We start from the raw sequence: 14,106 nt of genomic DNA, 5'->3' as shown, positions 1-14,106 counted from the left end.
CCTGAAAAACGAGGCATAGTCTTAAGAGGGTGGATGAATTGGATTTTAAAACTTTCTTTTAATTCCTATAAGGACTTTTTCTTGATTAATCAATTTTAGACTTGTTTGTTTAATTTACCAATCACACAAGAACTTAGTTTCTTTATTTAATCCACAACCACACAACTATTCAATCTTTCAAGTAATCAATCAACCACAATTTGCCAAGTACAAGTTTAACTTCAGCACTATTTAGATTTGCAAGATTCAACACTCTTTGGAATACAAACACAATCCAAACTTTAAACCATTTAGCCACAATATATTAATATATTAAATTCAACTTTCAGCTTTTGTTGTCAGCCCTGGATATAAATTTGAATTAAACCTTTTTGTGTTTGCTGATGTGAAGCCTTGTATTAATTGATTAGCTTAATATGATATGTAATATAAAATCCAATTAACACAATATCTACACTTTTCTCAATATTCATAACTCAACTAAACTCTCAGTTAATTTATCCTTGGGATGTTAACCAAGTAACGTACTCCCGTATGGTTTCCATAATATATGGTTTAACCAACGTACTCCCTTTCGGTTTTCGCAACCCAAATCAAAATTAAATTTTAAGTTTACTTGATTCCCAAATATACGTAGTATATATGATTTTCAATTTAAACCATCCACGCAATTTAAATATGTACTGAAAATAAAGAGTAGGGAAAGAAAGAGTGAGGCGGAGATTTTTATGAGGTTCGGCTTATACCCAGCCTACGTCCTTGCCTTTGGAAAACCACCAAAGGATTCACTAGACCTGTTCCTTTGACAAGCGGAACAATACCTTTACAGCACTCCTTGGTTAAGGCTAGAGCCCGTCTTCTCCAAATGATATCCCCTTGTCCGGTCACTCCTTAACTAGGCTAGAGCCCGCCTCTGTAAGCAATATCCCTTTGCTTAGGCAACGATCCAAACAACCCTTGGAATCGTCAATCTACAAGATAAAGATCAAATAGATGTGTACAAATAATTTGCTCCTCAAAGAGTTGATTAGTACAACAATTCAGAACTATAATATACTTCAAAGTAAATAACAATATGGAAATTAGCTTGAAGCTCAATGAAGTATATCACCGATTAATTTTTTCAATGATTGAAAAATTTAGAATTTGTAGCACAATTCCGGTGGAAGAAGATCAGCAAAAACTTAGTTAAATTCGTGCAAGTTGAGAGCAAGAGAGAGCCTTGAGAATTTGAGAGCAATTGAGAGAGATTTTGAATTTTTGCTGAATTTGAATTCTTGGTACATTGATTCAATGATCTTTGAGGCTTATTTATAGACTTTAAAAGGTATGTAACTTGGTCCCCAAGTGACTTGGAGTATCCCCCAAGTTTTCACAAAGTTTGAGCCCCAAGCAAACCATTTAAAAAATGTTTCCGTTGAGGTTTTTAAAAAAAATCTGTTCGTGGCAGTCGCCTGTCCCAATCTAACAGTCGCTTGCCATGTTATTTTTAAAGGAGCAGCAGGGGCAGTAGGGTGGCAGTCGCCTGCCAGGACACAGCCAGTCGCCTGGCTTGACCACCCAGGCGCCTGTCCTGTTTCAGGCAGTCTACTGGTTGCTGTCAGCTTTGAGTACCCTTCTGTTTTTCGGTCATAACTTTTTCTGTGTAACTCCAAATTTGATGATCTTGGTGTCAAATGAAAGCTAAGAGAAAATCCTACAACTTTCATGTTGAATAATTTTTAAAATAAAGAGTTTTTGATAGAGAAAAATACACCTTAATGCAGATGTAGAAAAATTAACAGCATTTTGAAAATCCTCTTTTTGATGCTTTTCATTCCAAAAATGATTCTAACCTTTTTGAAATAATTTTTGACCTTATAAAAATATTTTCCAAGTATGTTAAAAGGTATTTAGGTCCAATAAATTAACCTAAGAGTTCATGTATCCATATTGAAATTATTTGAAGTACTTACATGAAATTTCCTATAGACTCTTTCAAATTTTCAATTCTTGAATACCTTGAGGTCTTTATGCTTGCTTCATCTTTCTTTAAGCTTTCATCAAGTTCTTTTTAATCCTCATGCTCTCATGAACTTTAAGCTTTATGTTTAAATCCATTTTTGAATCCATGCTTCAAGCTTGATATAAATCATCCTTCTTTGAAATATAAGCTTTCATGAATTCTTTAACCTTGCATTCATCATTGAGTCTTGAAAATACATCACTTAAATAAAGCATGTTAAGTTCTACTTGTTTGTTAGTATCAAAACAAGATGTTAAGCCTTGTAAGGCCAACAATCTCTCCCTTTTTGATGATGACAAACAAGAAGCAAAAATTGGAGTGAGCCTTAAAAAGACTCTCCCTTTCAATAAGCATCATCTTAACAATATTTGTAAGATCAATATTAATTTCAAAACCTCTTTTACAATCATGCTCATCACTATCAAATACTCCTCCTTTTGATATATATTATGTTCATGCTCAGTTTTTGCAATTTGCAAACTATGCTTAATTTTTGCTTTAAAAACTTCTCCCCCTTTTGACATCCATCAAAAAGGAAAAAAAATGATGAAGTTCAAGTAAAATCACATGTTGAGCATATCATCAAACATGCATATCAAACATATGAACACACTCAATTTATTATTTTTAAATATAGCATGTGTAGTGTGTTATAACATTCAAGTATATGAGTTGTAATTTCATTACTAACAACTTTTTTCTTTAGACAATATTCAAGATTTCAATTGTTAATTTTATGATACCGATTTAAAATTGAATTCATGATATCTATTTAAAATTCATGATACCAATTGAGAATTGATACCAATTGAAAATTTAATTCATGATACCAATTGAAAATTCTCTGAATTGATTAGTAGGAAAACAATCATAATATAAGTAATATGACATAACACTCCCCCTGAATTTAATACATTCAGTTTTGTTATCAATTAAGCTTTTATCATCCTATGTTTCAAAACATTGATTCACATCATGTATCAAATATCAATATCATGCTAATATCATCAATGTCACACCATGCTCATGAGTTCAATTATGCTTGTCATTCTTAAATATCGATTTGTGATACCAATTGAGCCTTTTAAATTATGATACCAATTAAAATTTTTAAAATGTGATACCAAAAATATTCATGGATACCCAAGACTTTATAGATACCAAAGTCATTATCACATTATACACAACTCATGGATACCAAAGTATTTTATAGATACAAAAGCCATTATCTCATCATGCATAGCTCATGGATACCAATATAAAGAGCAGTAAGTCTATCTATGTAATTCATCAATAGCATGCATGATCAAGAATTAATCTCATATCAGAATTCATGCTTATGCTCAATAATCTCATGCTCAAATTTTCAACATAGTGAGCCAAAAATTTTCAATATAAGTCAAGCATATCATGTAGCATATCATATAGGCATGTAAGCATATAGCATCTCATATAGTCATTCATTCTCAAATTTGTCTTAAACTCTTTTAAGTTTTTCTATTTTAACTAGTTTGTTTGTTGATCATGAATTAAGTTACTTTCTCAATTTTAAAAGGGAATGATTTAATCCATGGAGTTTTTCATGTACGAACTAGTCTATCATCTTGGTACCCATACTTTCTTGGGTCCGGTTGGTTTCATAAAGAATGTTTCTTTAACTCTCCATATTTGTTTAGTTTTCATACCTTTTCTCTTAAGTGGACACTCAAACATTATATGCCCCTTTTTCTTACATTGATAGCATATGGTGTTAGTGTAAGCATTTAGGGATGTGCTTACATTATCTTTGGAGGCTCTTGAGAAATAACCCATGTAAAGATTCCTTTTCTTTTTATTTTTCAATTCCATTAAATCCAATGCCTTCTTTGTTTAGAGACATTATTTGGGAGCCTACCATTTTGTCAAAGTTTGTTTTTCCTTTTGTAAAGTTATAAATGATCTTTTCTTTATCTTTAATCTGATTTTTGAGATCATTTAACTCTATCTCTTTCTTGTTGTCAACCTTCTTTAGTGATTTTTCTAATTCTAGAGATAGTTTTTTTTATCTTATCCACTAATTCACAAATATATATATCTTTCTTATATTCTATAGAGGATAGGGATCGAAGGTCTTCTATCATCTTTTCATTCTTGCTTTCTAGTTCTTTAATTTTTGTATCTTTTTCATTTTTAGCAAGATTTTTAGCTTCTAACTCCTTTGTCATAACTTCATTCTTACTTTCTATTTCTTGATTCTAGAATCCTTTTCTCTTTCTGCAGCCTTAAGGAATTCTAACTCTTTCATTATTCCTTCATTCATATTTTTCAATGAAGTATTTTGTTTAGTTACTTTAATTAGCATCTTATGAGCTTTGAATAAATCATTTTGAAGTTCTTAATAAGATGACATGCTCTCATCATCGGATTCGTCATTACAAGAATTGTTTAAAGATTTAGATGAGGAGCTTTCCTCGTTGTCCCAAGCCATAAAGCACGTATAAGCAACCTTTTGGTCACTTGATTCATTCTCCGAACTACTTGTACTCATCATGTTCCAAGTAGTGGCTTTCATGACCTTTTTCTTTTTCTTCTTAGATTCTTTCTTTAGTAGTGGACATTCTGGTTTAATATGTCCAGTTTTGTTGCAATTCTAACACATAGGAGTTTTATTCTTTGATTTCTTGCTAACTTCTTCTTCTTCTTCATCTGATTCAAATTTGGATTTTCTTTTGAATTTATTTTTCCTTCTTAGAATTTTTGCTAGCTTTTTAGATATAAAGGCTACTTCATCTTCATCCATTTCTTCTTCAACACTTGAGCACTCTTTTGAGGCTTTGAAGACTATTGTGTCTTGGGCTTTGGTTTTACCACTCTTTTCATTCATTGTCATTTCATATGTGAGTAAAAAACCTATAAGCTCATCTAAGGAAGTGGTTTTCAGATTTCTTCCTTCCGTTATGGTAGTGGCTTTTGGTTCCCATTTAGGTGGCAGCCCTCTAAGAATTTTCCTTATCATCTCATAAGTAGTGTAGGTTTTTCCTAGTGCATTTAGGGAATTGATTATGTGAGTGAACCTAGTAAACATATTAGTTATGGATTCATCCGGGTTCATTTTAAATGCTTCATATTCACTTGTAAGCATACCGATCCTATTATCCCTAACATCTATAGTGCCTTCATATGTTACTTCTAATTTGTCCCATATCTCCTTAGTTGATTTGCAAGCCATTATTCTATTAAATTCATTGGCATCTAAAACACAATATAGAGTATTCATAGCACTAGAATTCACTTGCAGCATCTTATAGTCTAAGTCTGTCATATCAATTCTGTCCCAAGGGATTTGTTTTCCATCAACTATCTTAGTGGGAATTTGGTCACCATCTATAACAACCTCCCAAACTTTCCAATTCATAATTTGAAGATATATTTGCATTCTCTTTTTCTAGAAGGTATAGGTCAAACCACAAAAGATTGGTGGCCTAGTTGAAGATTGTCCCTCTCCAAAGGGAGCTATGCCTAAGTTAGCCCTGTAGATCTTTTTATAGGTACTAATTAAGATTTTCTATAACCCCGCTCTGATACCAATTGATAAGCGAGGAGTAGTCTTAAGAGGGTGGGTGAATTGGATTTTAAAATTTTCTTTTAATTCCTATAAGGACTTTTTCTTGATTAATCAATTTTAGACTTGTTTGTTTAATTTACCAATCACACAAGAACTTAGTTTCTTTATTTAATCCACAACCACACAACTATTCAATCTTTCAAGTAATCAATCAACCACAATTTGCCAAGTACAAGTTTAACTTCAGCACTATTTAGATTTGCAAGATTCGGCACTCTTTGGAATACAAACACAATCCAAACTTTAAACCATTCAGCCACAATATATTAATATATTAAATTCAACTTTCAGCTTTTGTTGTCAGTCCTAGATATAAATTTGAATTAAGCCTTTTTGTGTTTGCTGATGTGAAGCCTTGTATTAATTGATTAGCTTAATATGATATGTAATATAAAATCCAATTAACACAATATCTACACTCTTCTCAATATTCATAACTCAACTAAACTCTCAGTTAATTTATCCTTGGGATGTTAACCAAGTAACGTACTCCCGTATGGTTTCCGCAATATATGGTTTAACCAACGTACTCCCTTTCGGTTTTCGCAACCCAAATCAAAATTAAATTTTAAGTTTACTTGATTCCCAAATATACGTAGTATATATGATTTTCAATTTAAACCATCCACGCAATTTAAATATGTACTGAAAATAAAGAGTAGGGAAAGAAAGAGTGAGACGGAGATTTTTACGAGGTTCGGCTAATATCTAGCCTACATTCTCGCCTTTGGCAAACCACCAAAGGATTCACTAAACCTGTTCCTTTGACGGGCGGAACAATACTTTTACAACACTCCTTGGTTAAGGTTAGAGCCCGCCTTCTCCAAACGATATCCCCTCGTTCGGTCACTTCTTAACTAGGCTAGAGCTCGCCTCTCTAAGCAATATCCCCTTGTTTAGGCAACGATCCAAACAACTCTTGGAATCGTCAATCTACAAGATAAAGATCAAATAGATGTGTACAAATAATTTGCTCCTCAAAGAGCTGATTAGTACAACAATTTAGAACTATAATATACTTCAAAGTAAATAACAATATGGAAATTAACTTGAAGCTCAATGAAGTATATCACCGATTAATTCTTTCAATGATTGAAAGATTTAGAATTTGTAGTACAATTCTGGTGGAAGAAGATCAGCAAAAACTTAGTTGAATTAATGCAAGTTGAGAGCAAGAGAGAGCCTTGAGAATTTGAGAGCAATTGAGAGAGATTTTGAATTTTTGCTGAATTTGAATTCTTGGTACATTAATTCAATGATCTTTGAGGTTTGTTTATAGACTTTAAAAGGTATGTAACTTGGTCCCCAAGTGACTTGGATAGCCCCCAAGTTTTCACAAAGTTTGAGCCCCAAGTAAACCATTTAAAAAATGTTTCCGTTGAGGTTTTTTTTTTTAAAATTTGTTCGTGGCAGTCACCTGCCCCAATTTGGCAGTCGCCTGCCATGTTATTTTTAAAGGAGCAGCAGGGGCAGTAGGGTGGCAGTTGCCTGGCTTGACCACCCAGGCGTTTGTCCTGGTTCAGGCAGTCTACTGGTTGCTGTCAGTTTCGAATACCCTTCTGTTTTTCAGTCATAACTTTTTCTGTGTAACTCCAAATTTGATGATCTTGGTGTCAAATGAAAGGTAAGAAAAAATTCTACAACTTTCATGTTGAACACTTTTTAAAATAAAGAGTATTTGATAGAGAAAAATACACCTCAATGCAGATGTAGAAAAATTAACAGCATTTTGAAAATCCTTTTTTTGATGCTTTTCATTCCAAAAATGATTCTAACCTTTTTGAAATAATTTTTGACCTTATAAAAATATTTTCCAAGTATGTTAAAATGTATTTAGGTCTAATAAATTAACCTAAGTGCTTCTTTTATCCATATTTAAATTATTTAAATTACTTACATGAAATTTCCTATAGACTCTTTCAAATTTTCAATTCTTGAATTCCTTGAGGTCTTTATGCTTGCTTCATCTTTCTTTAAGCTTTCATCAAGTTCTCTTTAATCCTCATGCTCTCATGATCTTCAAGTTTTATCTTTAAATCCATGCTCCAAGCTTGATATAAATCATCCTTCTTTGAAATATAAGCGTTCATGAATTCTTTAACCTTGCATTCATCATTGAGTCTTGCAAATACATCACTTAAATAAAGCATGTTAGGTTCTATTTGTTTCTTAGCATCAAAACAAGATGTTAAACCTTGTAAGGCCAACAACTCCCTTATCTAGAAAGGCTACAAATGCTATGACCCTGTCTCAAAAAGGATGTTTGTTAGCCTTGATGTCACATCCTTTGAAACCACTCCTTATTTCCCAAAGACCTCTCTTCAGGGGGAAAAATGGAGTGAAGATTGGTTCTTTGACTCCTTTACTACTGAATCTTTGCCATCTATTAAGCCTCCCATTGCTTCATTCCCTGACTCATCTATTGAACCTTCCATTGCATCACTTCCTAACCTATCGAACACAAAAGAACACTTAACCTCAGGGGAAGATGCAGGAAAGCAAAACAGCGCAGACATACTCGTTTACTCAAGAAAGGCGAACACAAAGAACAGGGAGAATCTCATACCTGAGGCACCAAGAGCGTTGGAACCGATGATGGCTCCGAACAACCATGAGTCCACGCCTAATCCTGATTTGGTAATAGATAGTCATGAGCTCTCTTCTTATAATCTTATACTTGATGACATCAATTTACCTATTGTAATAAGAAAACAAGCCAGGTTATGTACTCAATATCCTTGGTCTAAATACATGTCTTATAAAAGCTTGTCTACAGGATATCGTGCTTTTGCCTCTAACCATGACAGGATGAGAATTCCAAAGAATATTTAGGAAGCTCTGGAAATACCTAAATGGAGGGAGGCGGTCATGGAGGAAATGTGGGTTTTGGAAAAAAATGGAACTTGGGATGTAATGAATTTTCCGAGAGGGAAGAAGCCAGTTGGCTGTAAATGGGTCTTCATAGTGAAATATAAATCTGATGGGATAGTTAAACGATATAAAGTCAGACTTGTTGCAAAAGGATTTACACAAACTTATGGCATTGACTATATAGAGACATTTGCATCGCACCAGTGGCAAACTTGAATACAGTTTGGGTTCTCTTGTCCTTGGCAGCCAACTTAGATTGGCCACTACAACAACTTGACATTAAGAATGCATTTCTAAATGGAGAGTTAGAAGAAGAAGTCTACATGACTATGCCGCCATGCTTCAGTAGGAAAGGTGAAGAAAACATAATGTGTAAACTCAAGAAGTCCTTGTATGGACTCAAACAATCTCCCAGAGCATGGTTCGATAGATTTGCAAAAGTAATAAAGAACCAAAGATATCGACAAGGGCAATTAGATCACACCCTGTTCTTTCAACAGTCTGAAAGGGGTAAGAGAATAATTCTAATAGTGTATGTTGCTAATATAATCCTAACTGGGGATGATACAGTAGAAATGGAAAGATTGAAGAGAGTTCTAGCTACTGAATTTGAAGTTAAAGACTTGGGACAAATGTGGTACTTTTTGGGCATAGAAGTTGCTAGAACAAAAAAGGGTATTAGTGTCTCTTAGCGAAAGTATATTAGTCATCTCCTAATTGAAACTGGCATGCTTGGATGCAAACTTAGTGAAACCCTGATTGAAGCAGTAAAGAGGGTTGAAGACCGTGGAATACCAGTTAAAAAGGAGAGGTATCAGAGATGGGTTGGTAAGCTAATCTACCTATCACATACTAGACCAGATATTGCATTTGCAGTTAGTGTGGTAAGCCAACACATGCATTCACCAAAAGAAGCTCATTTAGATGCTGTGTACAAGATCCTTCGATATCTCAAGGGCTCCCCGGGCAAAGGACTCTTCTTCAAGAAATGTGAAAGCAAGGAAGTAGAGATCTTTACAGATGTAGATTGGGCAGGATCAGTGGAAGATAGAAGGTCCACCACCGGTTATTGCACATTTGTCTGGGGAAATCTGGTAACTTGGAGAAGTAAGAAACTGAATGTAGTGGCTCGTAGTAGTGCCGAAGTTGAGTTTAGGGCAGTTGCTCAAGGAATATGTGAAGGACTGTGGTTACGGAAGCTCTTGGAAGAACTATAGGTCCTGGTAAAATTTCCTATCAAACTCTATTGTGACAACAAAGCAGCTTTCAGTATCTCTCTCAATCCAGTTCAACATGACAAGACTAAACATGTGAAAGTGGACCGACACTTTATCAAAGAAAAAGTTGAAGAAGGAGCTATCTGTACGACTTATGTACCTATCAAGGAACAAACTGCAGATATCTTTACTAAAGGGTTGGCACGACAGAACTTTGATGATCTCATTAGCAAGTTAGAGATGATTAATATCTATGATCCAACTTGAGGGGGAGTGTTAAAATCCCAAGTATCTTTGTGAATAATGAATAAATTAGGAAACTGGGTAAATGTAGGAGATTTTATATTATTATGTAGGGGGATTATTTCCTTGTTTAGAATAGGTGATTGTACTATATAATGTAAGATTGAGATGTACAGAAAATGCAAAATTCAAGAAATATAGAAATTATATTTTGTTTTCAAAATTGCGCCCTAAATTTGAGGCTACTTGCTCAAATTTAATGAACCGAGATCCTTCACCATCTTTGGATGCTTGTTTTGGAGAATTACTTCACGAGGAGTAGTGCCTTCTCACACAGGCTGAGTTCCAATGGGATGCTAAACTGAATCCCGTTGCCTATGCAGCATACGAGAGAGGGAAGGGTAAGGATATGCACAAGGTTCAGTGTTTTGGCTACAAGGAGTATGGTCATATTGCCGCCAACTGTGCAAAGAAAGTGTGCAACTATTGTAAGAAACAAGGCCACTTTATCAGAGAATGTCCCACTCGACCTCCAAATCATCACTCCACTGCTTATTAGGCTATAGTGAACACTTCTTATGCTCCAGGGATGTCCTCAGCTTCATCGTCTGCCGCTGGATCCTCTAGTCTCACCCTTAAAATGGTCCAGAAAATGATTATGTCAGCTTTCTCCGCCTTGGGGCTTCAAGGTAATACTTCGCATAAGTCTTGGCTTATTGATTATGCTGCATCCAATCATATGACCAAATCATCTAATGCGTTGTGCAATGTTTGTCCATATCATGGTTCGTCACAAATTCAGGTAGCTAATGGGAGTCATTTAGCTATTAATGAAATAGGAGATATCAATCCTTCATTCAAAGATGTTTATGTATCTCCTGAACTGTCTAATAATCTTATTTCTGTTGGCCAGTTAGCTGAGAAAAACTGTGATGTCCATTTTTCTCATGATGGTTGTCTTGTGTAGGATCATGTGTTGGGGAAAATACTCGCAAAGGGGCCTAAAGTTGGCAAACTCTTTCCATTGTAGTTTTCTATTTATAGTAGTTTATCTTTGGCTTGTATGACAGTTGATACTTCGAGTGAAGTATGGCATAAGCGTTTGGGTCATCCAAACTCTATTGTGTTGTCTCGTGTGTTAAATTTTGGTTTGTTAGGCAAAAAAGAACATGTTTCTAAACACTTGTCATTTGATTGTTCTGCATGCAAACTTGGTAAGAGTAAGACTGTCGTTTCCTTCTCATGGTAGTCGTGCGGCAAAATACTTTGATATTGTGCATGGTGATGTGTGGGGGCATTTCTTCTATAATTTCTCATGCTTGATATAAATATTTTGTGACATTCATAGATGATTTCAGTCAGTATACTTGGGTTTGTTTTCTTTGGGCCAAATCTAAGGTCCTATATGTCTTTCAGAACTTTGTTGCATATATTGAGAACCAATTTTCTACATGTATTAAGATGTTGAGGTCTGATTTTGGTGGAGAGTACATGTCCCATGAGTTTCATGATTTCTTACATCACAAAGGAATTTTCTCTCAGCGTACTTGTCCTTATACTCCTTAACAAAATGGGGTGGCAGAACAAAAGAACCGACACCTCTTGGATGTTGTTCGCACCTTATTGCTTGAATCATTCGTCCCGTCTAATTTCTGGGTTGAAGCATTATCTACTGCAGTATACTTAATTAATAGACTGCCCTCTCAGATCTTGAATTTTGATTCTCCTTATTACCGTTTGTACCATCAACATCCTAAGTATCTTAATCTGCATATTTTTGGATGTGTTTGCTTTGTTCATTTACCTCATCATGAACGTCACAAACTCTTTGCTCAGTCTGTTAAATGTGCCTTTATGGGTTATAGTATTTCCCACAAAGGTTATGTTTGCTATGATTCTTGTGTTAACAAATTTCGTATATCTCGTAATGTTGTTTTCTTTGAGAATCAATGTTTCTTTCCTACACATGTTGAGTCGTTGCCTGAGATTAGTATTCTACCTTGTTTTGATGAATTGCCATCTCTTCCTGATTGGTTCAAACCCGAACTTGTGTATACTCGACGTCGACCAAATCTGCCTCTTCTCGAGATTGACCCTTCATCTGAAACTGTTCTGATGACTTCTCCTGAGATTGACTTGACATTCGAGAAAAGTCCAATCAATTCTCCCATGCCTCCTAAGCCTGGTCCTCGACGATCTACCGGGGTATCACATCCCTCCTGATTGGTATGATGATTACCACACTTCTTTTAACACTACTTTGCCGTCTATTTCCATTCCTACATGCTTTTCAGAGGCTGTTAAACGTGAATGTTGGCCAAAGGCGATGAATGACGAACTTCAGGTTCTCTAGGACAATCATACCTGGGATATTGTTCCTTGCCCCTTTACTGTTAAAGCCATTGGTTGTAAATGGGTTTTCTTGGTTGAGCTCCGCTCTGATGGGATTCTAGACAGGTACAAGGCACGCTTAGTTGCACTTGGAAACATGCAAGAATATGGAGTGGACTATGAGGAGACATTTGCTTCTGTGGCAAAGATGACTATAGTGCTACGATTCTTTCGATTGCTGCCTCCCAAGGCTGGCCACTTCACCAGAAGGACGTAAAAAATGCTTTTCTTCATGGTGATCTCAAAGAGGATATTTACATGAGTTCGCCTCGGGGTTTGTTTTCTTCTCCATCTTCCGTGGTATGTAAGTTAAAGTGATCTCTCCATGGCGTAAAACAGGCTCCCCGGGCGTGGTTTGAAAAATTCAGGTCTACTTTGCTTCGTCTCTCCTTTGTTCAATGCCAATATTGCTATTTTTTGTTTCTGTGCAAGACTCTGACTTGTTTCGTTCTCTTACTTGTATATGTGGATGATATTGTCATTACTGGCACCGACTCCAACTTGATTGATAATCTTAAGCAGGATCTTCAGGCTTCTTTTCATATGAAAGATCTTGGTCCTCTTACGTATTTTTTGGGTTTGGAAGTGCACACAGATTCTTCGAGTATATTCTTGAATCAAGGCAAATATACTCAGGATTTGATTGGGCTAGCCGGTCTTCAGGATTCACCTTCGGTGAATACTCCGATGGAGGTCAATGTGAAATATCGAAGTGAGGAGGGTGATCTTCTTTTTGATCCCATTGTGTGGTATAGAGCTTGAACAATTTGACTATTACTCGGCCTAATATTTCCTTCGTTGTCCAGTAGGTTAGTCAGTTTATGCAAACTCCCTGCCACCTTCATTTAGTTGTTGTTTGCCATATTATTCGATATCTTTGGGGGTCACCTGGCCGTGGGTTGTTCTTTCCAACTGGCTCTCCTTGCTGCTTATAGTGATGCGGATTGGGCCAGATGTCCTGATACTCGGAGGTCTGTCATGGGTTGGTGCATGTTTCTTGGTGATTCTTTGATCTCTTGGAAAAGTAAGAAACAAGCTCATGTTTCTAAACCCTCTATTGAATTCGAATACCGAGCAATGTCTATTGCATGTTCTGAGATTGTCTGGCTTCATGGGCTTCTGGCTGATTCTACTCCTCTTCATGCTGATAATACTAGTGTCATTCAAATAGCTGCTAATCTTGTCTATCATAAGCGTACAAAGCACATTGAAGTAGACTATCATTCTATTCGAGAAGCCTTGGACACTTGGATTATATCTCTGCCTTATATTTCTACTCACCTCTAGATAGGCAACGTCTTCACAAAGGCTATGACACGAGAGCGCCATCAGTTCCTTGTGGGCAAATTGATGCTTTTGGATCGGCCAACATCAATTTGAGGGGGGATGTCAGTCGTATACGATGCCATAATTAGTCTCTCTAATTATGGCATGATTTTATATTATTGCTGTAAATATTCTATGATTAGTAGGCTGATTGTAGTTGATATTATGTAATTAATAGGCTGATTGTTATTGCTTTATTTAGTCTCCTAGATGGCTGTAATTGCTGATTTTTGGCCTTGTAACTGACATTTCTATTTGCTATATAATACGAGAACCCTCACAGAGAGTGGTATTCAATCCAATTGACAAACTAGACGCCAATGTAACTAAACCATCAACAAGAGTAACCTTGGGGGTGTAAAGTAGTGGTTTAATGGATTGAAATAAATTAGGACTACCTTACCATATGAGAGGAGGCACCATAGTCAATAACCCATGGTGAGGATGAT

General features: G+C 35.6%; 1 protein-coding gene across 1 annotated transcript in view; it reads left to right on the top strand.

The window, feature by feature from the left end:
- The window catches only part of LOC131155745 (monocopper oxidase-like protein SKU5), a 53,911-nt gene that overhangs the window by 35,836 nt on the left and 3,969 nt on the right, over positions 1–14,106 (top strand). The gene's annotated exons all lie outside the window — the stretch shown is intronic.

The sequence above is a fragment of the Malania oleifera genome, chromosome 5 (assembly GCF_029873635.1).
Source record: "Malania oleifera isolate guangnan ecotype guangnan chromosome 5, ASM2987363v1, whole genome shotgun sequence".
NCBI lineage: Eukaryota > Viridiplantae > Streptophyta > Magnoliopsida > Santalales > Ximeniaceae > Malania > Malania oleifera.
Note: the sequence above shows the minus strand (reverse complement) of the source record. Positions and strands in the feature narration are given on the sequence as shown.